This window comes from Rana temporaria, chromosome 9 (genome assembly GCF_905171775.1).
Source record: "Rana temporaria chromosome 9, aRanTem1.1, whole genome shotgun sequence".
NCBI lineage: Eukaryota > Metazoa > Chordata > Amphibia > Anura > Ranidae > Rana > Rana temporaria.
The window spans coordinates 180,998,502-181,013,939 of NC_053497.1; the positions used below are offsets into that span (position 1 = coordinate 180,998,502).

The following is a 15,438-nucleotide window of genomic DNA, read 5'->3' on the forward strand; positions in this document are numbered from 1 at the left end:
ATGGGGGGCTCTCTGGGGACCCGGATGCAAGGCTGAGGCTCTCTGGGGACTCTGATGTAAGGGGGGCTCTCTGGGGACTGTGATGTAAGGGGAGGGGCTCTCTGGGGGCCCTAATGTAAGGAGAGGCTCTCTGGGGGCCCTGATGTAAGGAGAGCACTCTGGAGGCCCTAATGTAAGTAGAGGGTCTCTGGGGGCCCTGATGTAAGGGGAGCAATCTGGGAACCCTGATGTAAGGAGAGGCTCTGGGGCCCTGATGTAAGGGGAGCACTCTGGGGACCCTGATGTGAGCGGGGGCTATTTTGGATGAATTCCAGGGCCACATTCTTGTCCCAGTCCAGCCCTGTCAGAGCCCCCCTCTGGGTCCTTATCAGAGCCCCCCCCATACATTAGGGTCCCTATCAGAAGTGGAGACCAACTGATCGGACTCCTCAGTCCATGCACTGAATCTGAGGAAACTCCACTGACCCAAGCTGGGGGGTTGGATAAAATCTCGTAGCAGGCCGCCGGGGCCCCCCCCCAGCCTTAGTTTGGAGCCCCCCCTTGCCCTACTCCAACCAAAAAAATAATAATAATAATATCTTTAACCATCTCCAGAATTGGGTTTGGCGGATCTGCAGTTTTGCTCTCTTGTCGCCTACCCAAATCGGAATTGCGCAGACAGCGGGGTGAAGCCAAGCATCCATGCTTTATGCCGCGTCTCCGGATACCGAGTTTAATGTATCAAGACCCGGAGTACAATAAAATCTCCGACCGCCAATAGAGCGGAAGCCATTTCAGAGTCAGCAAACTGCGACGAGTCTTCGCTGTGAACCGCTGCGCAAAGGATCCCCCTGCAAAACAGATTAAAACAGCGGGCAGCGGCTTCCTGACGAGCTCGGCGCCTCTGTCTGCGGCGAGGTCCCCCCGGCACACGGGAAGTCGGTGTACAGTGGGGGGGGACGCCGAAATATGTCCTGAAAACCAAGACTGCGGGGACCTGGAGGATTCATCTACATAATTAGGCGAACCAGCTGTCAGCTACCGATCTGTTTAGTGATAACCGACCGCCATCTACAGTGCGGGGGGGAGGGGGGGGAAGTATTTGACCCCCTGCTAATTTTGTACGTTTGCCCCACTGACAAAGAAATGATCAGTCTATAATTTTAATGGTTGGTTTATTATAACAGTGGTGTAGATTCAGGTAACGCTGCGCACTTCTTACGGAGGCGCAGCGTACCGTTTTTACCCTGCGCCTACACAAATTATCTGCGCTACGCTTCACTCATGAAGCAGTAGCTACGTAATTTGCGCGGGCGCTCCTTAAAACTGCCCGGCGTAAGGGCGCGTAATTTTTAATGATCCCGTAGGGGGCGTGCATCATTTAAATTAGGCGCGTTCCCGCGCCGAACGTAGTGCGCATGCTCCGTCGGGAAACTTTCCCGACGTGCATTGCGGCAAATGACGTCGCAAGGACGTCATTTGCTTCAAAGTGAATGTAAATGGCGTCCAGCGCCATTCACGATTCACTTACGCAAACGATGTTAAATTTTAAATTCGCGACGCGGGAACGACGGGTATACGTAGCATTGGCTGCCCCTGCTAATAGCAGGAGCAGCCTTACGCGGAACCCGACGAACGGAAACGACGTAAACTGCATACGCAGGGCGCGCGTAGGGTTGTGAATCGGCGTTAGTATGCAATTTGCATACTCTGCGCTGACCACTACGGGAACTCCCCCTAGCGGCCATCGTAAGAATGCAGCCTACGATACGACGGCATAAGAGCCTTATACCAGTCATATCTTAGGCTGCAGTCGGCGTAACGAGCGTTCTGAATACAGAAAAGTCGTTACGCCGGCGCAACTAAGCAATTGCGCTGCGTAACTATGGTTACGCAGACGCAATTGCTACCTGAATCTACCCCAGTGATAATATTCAGAAAAACGCATTTCAATAGTTATAAATTGAGTTGCATTTTAATGAGTGAAATAAGTATTTGATCCCCTTCACAAAACTTGACTTGGTAGTTGGTGGAGAATCCCTTGTAGCAGGTACATGCGGTGCACAAATGCGTCGTCAATGGGCGGCCAATGTTTCGCTCACTGCACGCTACCAATGCAGTGACCGAGCTATCATAGCTAACTATTGTCCTCTACTGCCAATCTCAACTCAATCAGATGACCACTGTGGCATCCAATCACAGTGGTCACATGATTGGCTCTCCTTCCTGCCCCCCCGCCAGCCTCAGATAGAGAGAGGCAGCGCCTGTTGTTTATAAGAACCACCATCCAGAGTCCACTCCTTAGGATATTACCTCCCTCCAGTGTCATGATGCAATGAAAATAAAATCACATCAATGATGGGACACTATTCCTCCCACTGACACCAATGATGGGACACTATTCCTCCCACTGATACCAATGATGGGATACTATTCCTCCCACTGACACCAATGATGGGACACTATTCCTCCCACTGACACCAATGATGGGACACTATTCCTCCCACTGACACCAATGATGGGACACTATTCCTCCCACTGACACCAATGATGGGACACTATTCCTCCCACTGACACCAATGATGGGACACTATTCCTCCCACTGACACCAATGATGGGACACTATTCCTCCCACTGACACCAATGATGGGACACTCTTCCTCCCACTGACACCAATGATGGGACACTATTCCTCCCACTGACACCAATGATGGGACACTCTTCCTCCCACTGACACCAATGATGGGACACTCTTCCTCCCACTGACACCAATGATGGGACACTCTTCCTCCCACTGACACCAATGATGGGACACTCTTCCTCCCACTGACACCAATGATGGGACACTATTCCTCCCACTGACACCAATGATGGGACACTCTTCCTCCCACTGACACCAATGATGGGACACTCTTCCTCCCACTGACACCAATGATGGGACACTCTTCCTCCCACTGACACCAATGATGGGACACTCTTCCTCCCACTGACACCAATGATGGGACACTATTCCTCCCACTGACACCAATGATGGGACACTATTCCTCTCACTGATAACAATGATGGGACACTATTCCTCCCACTGACACCAATGATGGGGCACTATTCTTCCCACTGACTCCAACAATGGAGCACTATTTCTTCAAATGATACCAACGGTGGGACAGTATGGCTCGCCCTACAGACCACAGGCGCTATGTAATTTTTTTTACTTCCACTGACCACAAAGCCTGAGGCATTGTGAACTCCCGTTGATGATGGGGCATCTTCTACTCCTACTGGGCATAGTCCAGTCCCCTAAAGTCTGAGGGACAGTAAACTGGCCCTTTGGTAACGTTGGAGACCCCCAGTCCTATTGTGTGTGTGTGTGTATATATATATGTATATGCTTGTGTGTGTAAATATATATAATATATATAGATAGATCTATATAGATAGATATGGATGTATGTATAAAAATATATATATATATATATATATATATATATATATATATATATATATATATATATATATATATATATATATATATTACGCGCATATATAAAAAAAAAAATATATGTATGTATGTAAAAATATATAAATATATGTATGTAAAAATATATAAACATATATATAAATATAATATACATATATAAAAAAAAACATACATGTATGTGTGTGTATGTGTATATATATATATATATATATATATATATATTACACAAGCATCTACATATATAAAAAAAAATATATATATATAAATATTTATATATGAGTTTTTTTTTCTATATATGTATATTTTGAATATATATATATATATATATATATATATATATATATATATATATATATATATATATATATATATATATATATATATATATATATATATATATATATATATATATATATATATATATATATATATATATATATATATATATATATATATATATATATATATATATATATATATATATATATATATATATATATATATATATATATATATATAATTTTTTTTTTTTTTTTGTATGTGTGTATAGATAGTTATGGATGTATATATATCTATCTATATATATTTTTTTTCGTTATGTAAAAATAAAATGTTAGACAAAGGCAAATGAGGCACTGTAACATAAAGTATATATATATTATATATGTTTTTTCTTTTGTTTGTGAAAGTAGAATATCTCCTCCCCATGGCACATGGGGCACGATAAATACATTTATAGAATCATAAAAAAAATAAAAAAATAAAAAAGATCTATATTAAAGCCAAGTATCTGTTTGAAAGGAAAGATAAATCGTCGGCGGCGAGCCTCAGATGTGCGCCAGAAACGTTTATTAAACAGGTAGACGGACCTGTCAGCTGCTCCTCATTTGGCTGAGGGAATAAACATCGCTGGAAAGGCGCTGTGAAGATTAGCTGCGTCTCCAATCTAAACTCCGACTTCAAGCTAATTTATTTTTAAGCATCGCGTTGATCAAAGACATCCTGTCACTTCTTCTCCAACTCCGCGAGACACCTTGGAATTCACCGGTGACAGCGGCGGAGGGAGGAGGTGGTGGCGGCGGTGAAAGGGGGGGGGGGGATCTATTCCGCAAATGTGCCGTTTGTTTGTAAAGTATTCAGCAATCGAGCTTTTTAATGACTCACATTACTGCAGAGCGCATCATTAAATACAACAAATCATCCCTCTAATATATTTCTCTGGCAACATTAGAGAGTAAGCCGATAATAGAGAGTCTGACGGTTGAGAGGGAACGGCGGTTTGTTGTTTTCTGTGTCGCCAAAAAAAAAAAAAAAGTCCTCTCTGGGTCAGCTTGTAGGGACTGTAAAGGTTTTAAGAAACTTTTTATCTGCTTATGTCCTGGAGGTAATGAGAAATGACTTTCTAGAACACATACGGGAACTTGTGAAGGACTGGTAAGTGGGAGGGTCGGCTTTAAAGTGACGCGGCCGCTAGATTTAAAAAAAAAGAAAAGGTCAGTAAGAAAACCGCGGTTGATCTTTGCCCTGTTGCAAAATTGCGTGGGCTAAAATATCTTTGGTTCAGTTTACTTTTGGGCCCCGGGTTCTCAAAAAAGGATATCGGGGAACTGAAGAAAGTGCAGAGAAGGGCAACCAAACTGATAAGAGCCATGGAGGAGCTCATCTATGAGGAAAGATTAGAGGAACTGAATTTACCGTATTTATCGGCGTATACCGCGCACTTTTTTGCCCTGAAAATCGGGGCAAAATCGTGGGTGCGCGGTATACGCCGATACCCGCTTTCCCGCACCGAGTTTTGAATACTGCGCCGACATATACCGAGCGCAGTACACTCGGGTATAGTCGGCCAGTCTCGGCTCCTTCCGCGCTCACGTCCTGGACGTACAGGACGTGAGTGCGAGTGTTGCCGAGCCTGCCCGACAATACACGTGTACTGCGCTCTGTATATGTCGGCGCAGTATTCAAACTCGGCGCGGGAAACAAGCGGGGAGGACGCGAGGACGCCGCAGAAGGACGCCGGACCCGAGGAAGAGGACACCCGAAGCTGCAGAAGGACGCCGGACCCGACGAAGAGGACACCCGAAGCCGCAGACGGATGCCGGACCCGACGAGGCCGCCGCGCAAGACACCAAAACTGTAAGTACAAAAACAACTTTTTTTTCACAGGATTGGGGGCCACTTTAGGGGTTGCGCGGTATACGCGGGAGCGCGTTATACCGCGATAAATACGGTATTCTCTCTTGAGAAGAGGAGATTAAGGGGGGGATATGATCTCCATGTACAAATATATAAGGGGGGGATATGATCTCCATGTACAAATATATAAGGGGGGGGATATGAACAGAATCAGATTAATGGAAAAGGCAGCCAAGACACATTCGATGAGCTGGTCCTGGGTGGGCTCCGTCCTCGGAAAGGCCTTTGTGGACAGTCTGGCTAGTAAGGATCTCGGCCTTCCTAAGAAATAACATTGTATCATATAGAAGTCATCATATCCAATTCTAGTGCCGAGTTTGAGGATGTCAATTAAATTGGAGTCTGAGGATCACGTAAAAGCGATAATCTGCTGTTTACAGACTCAATGGTGTTGTTTGGGTGATGGAGACTTCCACTGCGGAAATCAGATCCTCAAACGTTATCTCTATGATTACAAAGCTGGACAAAGTCACACCAGTCAGGGGCGACAAGCTCCAGCCTTCCCCCTTGGTATTGGTATATTTGCCCAAGCGAAGGAAATAAAGGGTACATTTTGGCAAAGGTCAAAAGGGGCGTGGGAGATCAAGAGACCTTAAAATGGGCAAAGGGTGACCTCTTTGGAGACGACCAGCCATCAGTCAAGTTCCATCCCTCTCCCAAGTTCAAACTTCGTAGCTTTGTTGGCGGTTTTTATTTTACCTTATATAATGGGAACACCTTTGAAGGATAGTTTGATTGCCCAAGCTAAGGAAATAAAGCATCAAGTTTGAGAAAGATCAAGAGGCCTTAAAATGGGCAAAGGGTGACCTCTTTTGAGACGACCAGCCATCAGTCCAGTTCCACCCTCCCTCCTGAATTGAAGCTTCTTCATTGCTTAGTTGGTGGTTTTTACCTTACCACGTTTAAAGGGAAAGCCTTTAAAGGACAGTTTGGTGGCCCAAGCTAAGGAAGTAAAGCAGGGGTCGGCAACCTCAGCATTCAAGCTGTTTTGAAACTACAAGTCCCATGAGACATTGCAAGACCCTGACAATCACAGGCAGGACTCCTAGAGGCAGAGGCATGATGGGATTTTTATTTTCACCACAGCTGGAATGCTGAAGGGTCAAATTTGGCAACCTATTTGGAGACAACCAGCCATCAGTCAAGTTCCACCTCCCTCCTGAATTCAAGTGCTTCATTGCTTTGTTGGCTGTTTTCACCTTGCCAGGTTTAAAGGGGAAGCATTTGAAGGATAGTTTGATGGCCCAAGCTAAGGGAGTAAAGGGTCAAATTTTGTAAAGGTCAAGGGGGCTGTGGAAGATTGAGAGGCCTTAAAATGGGCAAAGGGTGAACTCTTTGGAGACGACCAGCCATCAGTCAAGTTCCACCCCCCTCCTGAATTCAAGCTTCTTCGTTGCTTTTTTTTGGCGGTTTTCACGTTGCCAGATTCAAAGGAAAAGCCTTTGAAGGATAGTTTGGTGTCCCAAGTTAAGGAAGTAAATGGTCAAATTTGGCAAGGGTCAAGGGGGTTGTGGGAGATTGAAAGGCCTTAAAATGGGCAAAGGGCCCATTGCTGAACCACATTAATGAAAGGCAGAGAGAATTTCATGACTGCCGAGAAACGTAAGCGTACATCTCACTGTAGCACCTTTAACCTTCACCAGATGAACTGAATGGACCCATGGCTTTACTCAGCCCAAGCTAAGGGAGTAAAGGGTCAAATTTTGTAAAGGTCAAGGGGGCTGTGGAAGATTGAGAGGCCTTAAAATGGGCAAAGGGTGAACTCTTTGGAGACGACCAGCCATCAGTCAAATTCCACCCCCCTCCTGAATTGAAACTTCATAGTTTTTATTTTACCTTATATAAAGGGAAAACCTTTGAAGGATAGTTTAGTTGCCCAAGCTAAGGAAATAAAGGGTCAATTTCGGCAAAGGTCAAAAGGGGCGTGGGAGATCGAGAGACCTTAAAATGGGCAAAGGGTGAACTTTTATAATGGATTTATAAAAGTTTTTTCAAGAAGTTGTCTATTAAAGCTGTGGCCTTGCCCTTCCAAAAAAGTGAGGGTCACATAGGATGAGCTAACGGAGTTGTATAGTTGGTAAGGTCGAATAAAGTCATCGGTCCATTCCGTTCAACTGGTGAAGGTTAAAGGTGCTACGGTGAGATGTACGCTTACGTTTCTCGGCAGTCGTGAACTTCTCTTTGCCTTTCATTAATGTGGTTCAGCAAGTCTGGAGATGTAACTCATACGGGGAGAGAGAAACTTGGGTGCGCTCCGGTCTTATGGAGCCGGTCACGTCGGAGAATCTGTAAGCTAAACACTGGAAGCAGTTTTGAACGTAGCCCAGATCTTTCGCCTGGATAGCATTCCGGAGGTACGAGACACCCAACACTCAATCAATACTTCTTCTTAATAAAGACACTGAAGCACCATAGATGTCTGCGAAGAGTTTATTAGATTGGTCTCTGAGACGCTGAGAACTTCACGGGGAATCAGATTAATGGAAAAGGCAGCCAAGACACATTCGATGAGCTGGTCCTGGATGGGCTCCATCCTAGGAAAGGCCTTTGTGGACAGTCTGGCTAGTAAGGATCTCGGCCTTCCTAAGAAATAATAATGTATCATATAGAAGTCATCATATCCAATTCTAGTGCCGAGTTCGAGGATGTCAATTAAATTGGAGTCTGAGGATCACGTAAAAGCGATAATCTGCTGTTTACAGACTCAATGGTGTTGTTTGGGTGATGGAGACTTCCACTGCGGAAATCAGATCCTCAAACGTTATCTCTACGATTACAAAGCTGGACAAAGTCACACCAGTCAGGGACTACAAGCTCCAGCCTTCCCCATTGGTATTTAACCGTTTCGTGCCTAAGCCTGTTCCTGACATTTGGGGCCAGATCCACGAAGCGTTTACGCTGGCGTATCTATTGATACGCTGCGTAACTGCTAGTTTGCTCTGGCGTATCTTTGTTTTGTATCCACAAAACAAAGATACGCCTGAAGCTGGGCAAGATCCGACTGACGTACGTCTTAGTACGCCGTCGGATCTAAGGTGCATATTTACGCTGGCCGCTAGGTGGTGTTTCCGTCGATTTCCACATTGATTATGCAAATTAGCTAGATACGGCGATCCACGAACGTACGTCCGGCCGGGAATTTTTTTTACGTTGTTTCCGTAAGGCTTTTTTCGTCCTATAGTTACCCCTGCTATATGAGGCGTACTCAATGTTAAGTATGGACGTCGTTCCCGCGCCGAATTTTAAAAATGTTACGTTGTTTGCGAATAGGGCTTTGCGTAGAATGATGTTCACATCGTAAGCATTGGCTTGTTGCGGGTTAATTTCGAGCATGCGCACTGGGATACCCCCACGGACGGCGCATGCGCCGTTCGGAAAAAACATCATTTACGTCGGGTCAAGACGTATTACCATAAAACACGCCCCCATCTCATCCATTTGAATTTCACGCCCTTACGCCGACACAGATGCACTACGCCGCCGTAACTTACGGCGCAAATTCTTTGAGAGTACGGGAAACACGCTGTAAGTTACGGCGGCGTAGTGTATCTGAGATACACTACGCCGGCCGTAAAGAAGCGCCACGCTTTGTGGATCTGGCCCTTGATGTTTACAAGTTAAAATCCGTATTTTTTGCTAGAAAATTACTTAGAACTCCCAAACATAATATATATATATATATATATATATATATATATATATATATATATATATATATATATATATATATATATATATATATATATATATATATATATATATATATATATATATATATATATATATATATATATATATATATATATATATATATATATATATATATATATATATATATATATATATATATATATATATATATATATATATATATATATATATATATATATATATATATATATATATATATATATATATATATATATATATATATATATAATTTTGAGAATAAAATGGCGATTGTTGCGATATTTTATGTCACACGGTATTTGTGCAGCGGTGCTTCAAACGCAACTTTTTGGGAAAAAGACACTTTCATGAACCAAAAAAAAAAAATGAAAAAGTAAAGTTAGCCCAATTCTTTGGTATAATGTGAAAGATGATGTTATACCGAGTAAATAGATACCCAACATGTCACGCTTTATAATTGCACGCACTTGAGGAATGGCAAGAAACTACGGTACCTAAAAATCTCCATAGGCGACACTTACATTTTTATTTTTTTTACTTTTGCGCAAACCAATCAATAAACGCTTATTGCATTTTTTTTTTACCAAAAATATGTAGAATATGTATCGGCCTAAACTGAGGAAATAATAATAAAAAAAAATTAAAAATAGGATATTTATTATAGCAAAAAGTAAAAAAATATTGTATTTTTTTTTCAAAACGTTCTGTTTTTGTTTATAGCGCGAAAAAAAAAAACACTGCAGAGGTGATCAAATACCACCAAAAGAAAGCTCTATCTGTTGGGAAAAAAAGGACGCCAATTTTGTTTGGGAGCCACGTCGCACGATAGGGCAATTGTCAGTTAAAGCGACGCAGTGCCGAACCGCAAAAAGGGGCAAGGTCCTTTACCTGCATAATGGTCCGGGGCTGAAGTGGTTAAAACATCATAAATCTGTTGCTGATTCCTAGATAAAGATCTTGAATTGGAGAGAGGGAGCTATTATATGTAACCATAGGGAAAGCATAAATATCTAAAAGAGGAAGGAGGACAGTGCTGACCCGAGAAAGGTACCGTATTTATCAGCGTATACTGCGCACTTTTTTCGCCTTAAAATCAGGGGAAAATTGTGGGTGCTGGCGTATACTGCGCACTCGGCCATGCTCGACTCCGCCCACAGCCACACGAGAGGAGCCGAGAGAAGCTGAGTGCGCAGGAAATCCGGCTCTGCACAGCGCGCGCCAAATTCAAACACACGATGCTGCAACCACACAGACGGACACCCACAAGGTTCGACGGACCCCGCCACAGACGGACACCGACAAGGCTGGACGGACCCCGCACAAGGCCGCCGATGGACGCCGGGCAAGACATCCAAAATGTAAGTTTTTTTCCCTAAACTTCCCTTCTCAGCTTGTGCGTGCTATACGCCGGCGCACGGTATATGCCGATAAATACGGTAAGTGCCAGGTGGGGGGGGGGGGGGCAAACTGACTGCAATTCATGGGGAAGCTGGCTGCATTTCATGGGAAGCTGGTATTATTTTAGGGGGCAAACTGGCTGCGTTTGATGAGCACAGTGGCTGCAATTGATGTTTTTTGCACCCCCCCAAAAATTTGGAGCACCAGCCACCACTGGTAGAGGATGGTATTGGGGTAACAACCGCCACATGAACGGTCATGGTTTTGCATTGGATGTCCAACAAGCTCATTTGTGATGGTCAGAGGGCCACAAACATCCAATCACATGGCGTAGATTGCCATCAACATTCTTGAATCCAGAACACACCAAAATCGGCTTCCCGCTTCCATAGTGTGACCCGAGTCCAGGACATTGATGGTGAGACCTTATTCTGGGTACTCCTTAGGTTTGGGACCTTATTCTGGGTACTCCTTAGGTTTGGGGTCACAAAGCTGAAACCTATGTTGTGTGTGACAATCGCTCCTCATCGATACACTTTCATCACATACACTCAGACGATGGGAGAAATATTTCCACAATTCCGTTATTAATGCCGAAAATGTCTCCTCATATAAAATGGCCGGAATAAAAAGAGTCGTCTTTCACAATAACCCGCAACGCGATATCATTCAGAACGCCGATTGAAAGGAGTTTCAGAAGCCGCTTTTATTTCATGAAATGATCGTAATTATCACCGCCTTTGAAACAACTGAATATTCATTATCAGGATTATCATCATTATTATAAAAGAACAGAAGAGAGTTATTATATCCGGGAACCCAAATGTAAGATAATAGGACCATCGCTTCGTGTCAGACCCGGAGGGCCATCGATCATCTGCGATACAGCAACCCACCCCCATGTCATAGGAAATGTTTTGGCCAGTTTTTGGCTTTGGATGTACTTTGCTGAAGTGGCAATCCGTACAATGTATCAGTAGTGGAAGATTCATACAATGCAGTGACGTAGCGTGGGGGGGGGGGGGGGGCGTGTGGCCTGTGACTGGACAGTGAAAGGAGAAGTAGCACACTGATGAGGTTATCACTCTGCCACTCTTCTCTCTTCTCCTCCTATCACCATGCTCTTTGTACTTCCGCATACTTGACTGGTTTCTCGTGCTGCTTCTCCTTCTCTCAGTCATAGCTCTGTTGTCAGGGCCGTCTTTAATATTGATTGGACTCTGGGCAAACATTTTTTTGGGCCCTCAACCCGTGCAATTTCGCTCTCCGCCTGCTCTGAGACAGACAATAAATAGCAGCTAGACTTAAAATCTGTTTACTGTATCAGATCAGGCTGCGATTGGTTGCCAGAGGTTACAGTTTATCGTTATCTGTTACTGACTGGTTTGCTAGAGGTTACAGCACATGATTTCTGCTTGTTGATTGGTTGCTAGAGATTACTTTACAGTAATACTGCTCCCTGATTGGTTGCCAGAGGTTACAGTGTATCATTGCTTACTGACTGGTTGCTAGAGGTTACAGCACACATTACGGCTCACTGGGTGAGTCCTCTGTACACAACAGTAGAGCAGAGCTGGGCAGCATTAGTAGCAGCTCTTCACACTGAGATATCAGGACACAGCACATGACTAAAACTTCAAAGGACAAGGGAATTTAAACTGGGAGAGTTGGCAAGTACGAGGCAGCTGCTTTGGGCCCCACAACAATGCCGGTACCCCGTGCTGCTTCCCCTTTTGCCCTTCCTTAACCACTTGACGACCGCCGCATGTATATGTACGTCCACAGAATGGCACGTACAGGCATATGGGCGTACAGGTACGTCCTTGCCTTTCCGCGGGTCGGGGGTTCGATCGGGACCCCCCCCCCCCAGCTACATGCGGCGGTCGGATTCCCCCGGGGAGCTCCCCAGAGCTGAAGAACGGGGAGAGCCGTATGTAAACACGGCTTCCCCGTGCTTCACTGTGGCGGCGCATCGATCGAGTGATCCCCTTTATAGGGAGACTCGATCGATGATGTCAGACCTACAGCCACACCCCCCTACAGTTGTAAACACACACTAGGTGAACCCTAACTCCTACAGCGCCCCCTGTGGTTAACTCCCAAACTGCAACTGTCATTTTAACAATAAACAAAGCAATTTAAATGCATTTTTTGCTGTGAAAATGACAATGGTCCCAAAAATGTGTCAAAATTGTCCGAAGTGTCCGCCATAATGTCGCAGTCACGAAAAAAATCGCTGATCGCCGCCATTAGTAGTAAAAAAAAATAATAATAAAACTATCCCCTATTTTGTAAACGCTATCAATTTTGCGCAAACCAATCAATAAACGCTTATTGCGAATTTTTTTTTTTACCAAAAACAGGTAGAAGAATATGTATCGGCCTAAACTGAGGAAAACATTTTTTTTATATATTTTTGGGGGATATTTATTATAGCAAAAAGTAAAAAATATTGCATTTTTTTTCAAAATTGTCGCTCTATTTTTGTTTATAGCGCAAAAAATAAAAACCGCAGAGGTGATCAAATACCACCAAACGAAAGCTCTATTTGTGGGGAAAAAAGGACGTCAATTTTGTTTGGGAGCCACGTCGCATGACCGCGCAATTGTCTGTTAAAGCGACGCAGTGCCGAATTGTAAAAACGCCTTTGGGTCATTTAGCAGCATATTGGTCCGGGGCTTAAGTGGTTAAAGACGCCCCTTTATGTTGTGCAGGGACTACAAGTGACCTACACTGCTTGCACCTGGGATGTCATAGGACTGGCCTGAAGGCTGCAAAAAGAAAAGTATGAGGAGGTTTTAAGAAATAAAGAAAATATCTGCCTGGGGATGGAGGGGCCAGGGGGGGGGTTTGCTGAACCAGAGTTCCCCCCTTTGCTGTGCGCCGTCGCGGACCCAAATCTCGTCAATACAAGTCGATGAGTTTTCTTGGCGCTGTACAGGATGATGGAAATCGTCTTGCCAAAGCCGCTGCTTCTTGTATCCGATCCAAATGATGTGGATTCATTTTCTCCCACCAGCAGGGCCCGGCGAAGCCGTTTCTTCCCATCTAATTAACATCACAGATCTCCAGACAGCAATATTCCGAGCCCAGATATAGACTCCGACTCTCGCACCTTATGACGGCGATGTGAAAGGCGACGGGGTGTAATTAAATTCTGCAAATGAGGACCAAAATGGTTTGGCTTCGGAGGCGGTCACGTCATTCATCACACGTCATTAGGTACGGGACAGGTGGCTCTGTCTGGATGAGGATTTTAATTGGGTTCGCCGACATCTTTCTGGAGCGAGATGCGCGGCGTTTAACCGAGTTTAAGGAGAGAAGTTTTCTTTTCTCGTAAAGGTCTCAAACTTTGGCGGGCGTGGCAAGAGCGCCATTGTGTCTTTTTTAAACTTGTTTTTGTACTAGATCTTTTTAAATTGATATCTAGGTGCCCAGGGCCATCTAGGTGCCCATTAGAGACCTTTCCTGTCCCTGGAGCAGGAAGTGAGAACATCTAGGTGCCCATTAGAGGGACCTTTCCTGTCCCTCAAGCAGGAAGTGAGAACATCTAGGTGCCCATTAGAGACCTTCCCTGTCCCTGGAGCAGGAAGTGAGGGCCATCTAGGTGCCCATTAGAGAGACTTCTCCTGTCCCTGGAATAGGAAGCGAGAGCCATCTGGGTGGCCATTAGAGAGACCTTTCCTGTCCCTGGAGCAGGAAGAGAGAACATCTAGGTGCCCATTAGAGACCTTCCCTGTCCCTGGAGCAGGAAGTGAGAACATCTAGGTGCCCATTAGGGACCTTTTCTTGTCCCTGTGACAGGAAGTGAGAACATCTAGGTGCCCATTAGAGAGACCTTTCCTGTCCCTTAGAAAGAAAGTGAGGACCGTGTAGGTGCCCATTAGAGAGACCTGGGACCTTGGGAAAGGAAATGAGAGCCATCTAGATGACTATTAGGGAGACCCTTTCTGTCCCTGGGACAGGACGTGAAGTCCATCTAGGCGCGCATTAGAGAGACCTTTCCTGTCCCTGAGACAGGAAGTGAGGGCCTTCTAGGTTCCCATTAGAAAGACCTTTCCTGTCCCTGGGACAGGAAGTGAGGGCCTTCTAGGTTCCCATTAGGGAGACCTTTTCTGTCCCTTGAACAGGAAATGAGGGCCTTCTAGGAGCTCATTAGAGAGACCCTTTCTTTTCCTGGGACAGGAAGTGAGGCCCATCAAGAAGCGCATTAGATAGACCTTTCCTGTTCTTGGGAAAATAAATGAGGGCCATCTAGGTGCCTAGTAGAGAGACCTTTCCTGTCCCTGGTCCAGGAAGTGATGGTCATCTAGGTGCCATTATAGAGACCTTTCCTGTTCTTGGGAAAGGAAGTAAGGTCCATCTACAGTGGGGGAAATTACATAAAAAAAGAGGAAGATAATCTCTTTAAAGAGGACCTGTCACAACTGGTGTAGCTTGGCACAACCAAGTCTCTCATCCAACATTTTATGACTTTCAGAAGCAGCGTTGGTTCCAGTGTATGTTTGTGTTTGTATGTTTTAATGTAATGTATTATAATAATTTATTGTAATTTCCCCCAAATATTATTAATGAAATAGTTATAATGATAAAAAAAATTGATAACAAGTACATTGTGTGTGTGTGTGTGTGTGTGTGTGTGTGTGTATATATATATATATATATATATATATATTATATTATGAAATATTTATAAA

General features: G+C 44.4%; 1 protein-coding gene across 2 annotated transcripts in view; it reads left to right on the top strand.

Annotated features, from left to right (window-relative positions):
* LOC120914367 (protocadherin-11 X-linked-like) overlaps window positions 1-15,438 on the top strand; it is a 1,131,869-nt gene that overhangs the window by 350,761 nt on the left and 765,670 nt on the right. The gene's annotated exons all lie outside the window — the stretch shown is intronic.